Here is a 5,915-nt window from a genome sequence, read left to right as displayed (position 1 = left end):
TGCCGCTTTCTTTAATCAAGTCTCTCTTTTGTGCTTTATTCTCAGCTGTGTGCTGCACCTTGCAGGTCTGAGCCTGATGAGCTCCCTTCCCCACCCAGCTGTGACTCAAGGAGGCCAGCCTGCAGTGCTTAAGGACTGGAAAAGGGGTTGGGCTGGCCTTGCAGCCAATGAAAACACCACTGTGCTCCACCCACAGTTCCATGAGTCAGGTGCACTCTCTATCTTAGCAGTTGGCATGGCACCATGGATGTGCCCACTTTGATCTTTGAATTCATTTGGTATTAAATATTAACCAAAAAAATGCAACCAGTGATTTCATTATCACTGAGTGCAAAGGTTATTGCTTCTTACCAGAAACTCAAATGAAATCCTTGGCTTTAATTCTTTTCTAGTAATTCTGTCCTTGTTTGCTTTCTGTAGTTGTGATTAAAACAAAAAACAAAACACTATGATCAAAAACAACCTGGAGAAAGGGGTTTATTTCATATTGCAACTTATGAAAGAAAGTCAGGGCAGAAAATCAAGGTATAAATCTGGAGGTAGGAACTGAAGCAGAGCCCATGGCTACTTACAAACTTGCTCCCTGTGGCTTGGTCAGCCTGATTTATTCCCCACTGGAAATGGTTCAGAGAGCTGGGAAGGGTCCAAGGATTAAAGACACTGGGACATGAGAGTTCCCCCTCCTTTATAGACAATTTACATAGTGCCTTCTGAGTTTTGTGTGTATATTTGTGTGTGTGTGTGTGTGTGTGTGTGTGTGTGTGTGTGTGTGGCTGTGTGGCTGTGTGTGTGTGTGTGTGTGTGTGGTTTTCAAATTCTGTTTTGTTGTATGCAGCCCATGGTCAGAGGATGTGGTGGTTTGAATGAGAATGGCCCCTGTAGGCTCATATATTTGAACACTTACTCCACTGTTTGGGAATAATTAGGAGGTCTGGCCTTGTTGGAGAAGGTGTGTCACCGAGAGTGGGCTTTGAGGTTTCTAAAGGCCACACCATTCCCATTCTCTCTCATTGCCTCTTGCCTTCGGATTGGATGTAAACTCTCAGCTACGGCTCCAGTGCCATGCCTGCCTGTCGCCAAGCTCGATGATCATGGACTCACCCTCTGAAACTAAACTGCCTTGGCCATGGTGTCTCTTCACTGTAGTACAACAGTTACAAAGAAAAAGGGGGTTCTATCCTTCCTCTATCATTGGTTTACCTATATGTCAATCTTGATGCCTCTGGAACCTCCTTCCCTGCTGTTCTCCTACATCAGGTGTAGCTGATAGGTTTATTTCTACATCCTCTCCTGCATTCCTCTCATTGTCAGGAAGACGAATGGAACCAGAGATCACTGTGGTTAAGCAAAATAAGTCAGATTCAGAAAGACAAGTATTGCATATGGAATCTTTTTAGGTTTTACTTTATTTTTTCAGTCATGTTGGGAGTGCGTGCACATGTACACCCATGGGTGGGTACCTGCAGAGGCCAGAAAAGTACAGTGGACTAGAACTCCCCTAGAACTGGAGTTACAGACAGTTGTGACCCACCCAACATGGATGCTGGGCACTCAGCTTCAGTCCTCTGTAAGAGCAGAAAGTGTTCTTAACAACCTAGCCATCTCTCCAGGTCCCTCATATGGAACCTTACAAACAAAAGGCCTAGTCAGAGAAGAATGGTTATAAAGGAATAAAGGGGGACCATAGAAGTGTAACAAGTTTGAGTAATGAGAGGAAATATGATCAAAGGGTCTTATGTAAAATTTCATATTGAACTCCCTTAGAATTTTGGACAATTTATTACACTAGGTTTTTTTTTTTTTTTTTTTTAAAAAAAAGAAGCCAAGTAATTTGTGGTGGGACAGTAGGAAAACTGTCTTGACAGCATATCAGGTACTGCATTGCACCTCACCCATCACAGGCTCAATGGTGTAAAAACGTGAAGTCATTTGAAAGATTGCTTTGGGAGTTTCAGGGCAACCTGCTCACACAGAGCCACCTTGCTGTGACAGTTTCCCTGAGAAGATGGAACACAAACATCTATTAACCCCAGATAAGGAACTGATGACAGACCAAAAAACAATTACACCAAAGTCCAACTTGGCAAATCAGCTGGTTTATTGAGATTATCTTCAGGAGTAGGGGTGAGAAGTTCCTTATCGGAACATGGATAGCTCAAAGACATCACGCAAAGTTTGCTCATCCATCCCAGTATGAGTAATGACTCAAAAAAAAAATGTGAGCCCTGTAACTCTCTGGACATTTTTCAGGTACCTTAATAGGTCATAGAGTCTCCTCTCCTCAGCAATCCTTAGTGCGTATAAAGCTTTGAGAGGGGAGGACCTTGTACATCTAATCAACATCAAGGACTAACTGAGCCTTTTGAGTTGTTTCCTTCCTGAGTCTTAATAAGCTTCCCTTTAGAATTTCATGAGTGTTATGTGGATTCATTTTTGAATTTCCTGAGATTTAAGGCATTTCCTTCCAGGATGGAATGACTCAGAGAAAACCGCCACATAACAACCCAAGTGCTTGTCCACATTCAACGATCAAGCCACACATAGGACGCCACAGCTGTGGTCCAAATTGGCCCTTTAACTGCTGTATCTGTTAGCAGAACTTGTCTGCATCTGAATTTCATAGGAATGCAGATTGTGAGCATTGAGAGAGACGGTCACGGAGGTTTCCATAATACTGCACAGGAAAGCCGAGAGGACAGAGCCTGTGTTCAAGTCACAATCCCCATGGCAGCACCTGAATAGGGGACAGGTGAAACTGTGAGAGTGAAATTAATGCTGGAGTAGAAACCCCCATGAAAGGACTCTAGCCAGCCCAAGCATGGCAAGCATGGCTCTGGCAGGCCTTGCCCTTCTCCCCCACTCTATCTGTCTTGCTAAAAACTGTTAGATTACATTCCTAAAGCTAGCCACCAAGGTCTATTCCCTTATTTGACCTCTTCCTCCTCCTGAAACTGACCATTGAGGTCCAGCTATCAAAGTATTAAAGTTCAGCAATCAGAAGCCCCCTTTGGCTGTCATAATTAACATGTCCAATTAAAATTAAACAATTCATCCTAGCATGGGGTTTCTCATTTTACCTTTATAAACCACCCTTTGCCTATGAGCATGTCTCCCTCTATCCAAGTGCAGTCCTTTTGTTGTGCCCAGATTGTGACCCCCAGAAAGACCAACAAAGACGAGCATGCCGGAATGCAAAAGCAAGGTTTAACTCTGGATATCCAATACAAGCCTAGGCAGGGACTTGCCCAATACATCCAACGCAGGGGAGGCTGGAGGAAAAAAAAACCACCTAAAAACCAACAGTAAACAACCCCCAAAACAAGACCAAAAAAGTCACCTTCAACAAAAATCTGAAAAACAACAAAGCAAAACCGGACCCAAATCATACCAAAACAAGAACAAAAAGAAAAAAAGAAAGAAAAGAAAAAGGAGAAAATTGCTGAGGAAGCCTGCCTCCCTATCTCCTTTCTCCCTTTTGTCCTTTACTTTTTCTGACCTCCTAAAATCTAGGACCTAGGTCAGTGGTACTCTACCTTCCTAATGCTGAGACCTTTTAATACACAGTTCCTCATGTGATGCAGCTGTCTTTGAGTCATTTCTGTTCCAGTAAGCAATCTCTCACCCCATATTCTTTTTTTTTTTTTTTTTTTTTTTTTTTTGGTTTTTCGAGACAGGGTTTCTCTGTGTAGCTTTGCGCCTTTCCTGGAACTCACTCTGTAGCCCAGGCTGGCCTCGAACTCACAGAGATCCGCCTGGCTCTGCCTCCCGAGTGCTGGGATTAAAGGCATGCACCACCACCACCCGGCCACCCCATATTGTTGTTAGCAACCCCAATACAACTCATCGGTTCACCAGGTTGGACTTTGGTAGTATCCGTACTTTGGTGTGTTGTGGGTTCCCTGTCCCCCCAGGAAAAGTTTTGTCACCCAAGACCACACTCATGCTCACCCAATCAACCCTAGTTAAATTCAGCGAGTCATAAATTAAAAGAAACACTTGCTGAAAGAAAGAACGAAAAAGAAAAGAAATCGTTGAGAGACATTTTAAACGTTTACTTCACAGGCTGCTAGAAACCTAATTTTTAGGACCCCACAGCAGGATCCATATTGCTACCTAGTGGCAATAATCTGAAACTGCAACAGAATCTACCTCTAAGTCTTTCCTGAAGCAGGCTTGAAGAGGTGTCTGAGGAGGCTGCCTGGAGGTATCCGTTATTAGAGAGCATCCAGAGGTACAAGGACTTGTTTCCCAATGGAATGTACTAGTTACTTTCTCGTTGTTGTGAAAATGCCTGGCAAAAGAAACTTCAGGAAGAAGGGTTGGTTTTGGTTCAGTTTGTAAGGTGTAGTTTATCGTGGTGGGAAGGCATGGCAGCCGGAGCTTGAAGCAGCTGGTCATCTTGCATCCACAATCAAGAAGCAGAGGGTGGGGAAGGGGCAGGGAGAGGGGGAGAAGGAGAGGGAGAGGGGAAGGGGGGCGGTGCTCAGCTTACTTTGTCTGTTTTGTTCAGTCTGGTGTTGCCCACATTTAGGGTGATCCTTTCCACCTCAGTTAACCTAATGTGGATGATCTTTCACAGAGGAGTCCAGAGTCTCTTAAGGGACTTTTAGATCCTGTCAAGTTGACAATCGATATTAACCATCCCATCACGGGGAATATGGGGGAAAGGACAGTACAACTTTTCCTTGTTTCCTGGTTCCATTTCCTTGGAATCCCTTTTCCTATCCTGTCACTATAAGACAGTGTCTATACTTAGTAACTCAGTGTTCCATTTTCACTTCCTTGGAAGATTCTCTCCTCCTTCTGGTGCCTTTCTAGGTACCTAACCTCTGTGATTATTCAGATTGTAACACACATGACAAAAGCTTAAAATAGGGACATACTGATAGAATTTCTAGCCATGCCCCATGACCTCGCATGTGTTGGCAAGATGCTTAGTCACTTCCTGGGCCGTACCTATGTAATCTGTGTGCTGTGTGGTCATGTAATTTGTGTGCAGTGTGATCACGTAATCTATGCACATGCGTGGTGTAGTGTAGGCCCATATGTGCATGCGTTGGGGGAGTCCATGAAAGGCGGATCCCATTACCCTCTCTTCCCTCTCCCACACATGTCTTTCAAACAGGCCTGTCCCTCCCTTCTCCTAATAAACCCTTATAGTGGGTTTTGTTGTGCCCCATGACTTTTTCTCACAGGGTAAACAGCACCGCATAAAACTAACACATACATTCATAGAATACAGTGTGTAGCAAGCCCACAGCCAACATCAATCTAAACTGAGAGAATCTCAAAGAATTTCCTCTAAAATCAGAAATAAAACCCAGTGTCTACTGAAAGATAAACAGTACTGTTTGGTGGCGCTGGTTACTGGTGGAAAAGTCAGGAGCCACGGCCATAATTACTAGAGTTACAGAGAGCTTTATTAGAAGGGAAAGGTGAGGGAGAGAGGGGAGCTAGGTCTGGGGGGGGAGATGGCGGGAGCAGAGCAGAGAGCAGGGAGCAGAGAGGGAACACAGAGTAGAGAGCAGAGAGAGAAGGCACAGACTGCGTGACCATGGCAGGTTTAACTTGAGGCCCAGTCCATGAGAGGGAGTGGGTGCCCTATACTATCTGATGGCCAGGAACTGGAGACTGGATAGTCCAGAGACCTAGGGTGGAATCAAACACTACAGGCAAAAAACAAACCAACAAAACACACTGAAATAATTCCTAATGATATTCTGCAATACTCACAGATCAGTGCTTTGTCCAGTTATCATCAGAGAGGCTTCCTCTGGCAGCAGATGGGAGCAAGTGCAGAGACCCACAGCCAGACGTTATGCAGACAGAAAGTTTCAAGTGGAGGTAAACATCCAAATATTATTTTATCCACCTTATCCTGTCATATGAACTATGCCTTCTGCAGTTGTGAATAC

Source organism: Peromyscus eremicus, unplaced genomic scaffold, assembly GCF_949786415.1.
Source record: "Peromyscus eremicus unplaced genomic scaffold, PerEre_H2_v1 PerEre#2#unplaced_113, whole genome shotgun sequence".
NCBI lineage: Eukaryota > Metazoa > Chordata > Mammalia > Rodentia > Cricetidae > Peromyscus > Peromyscus eremicus.
This window is presented reverse-complemented; position numbering follows the sequence as displayed.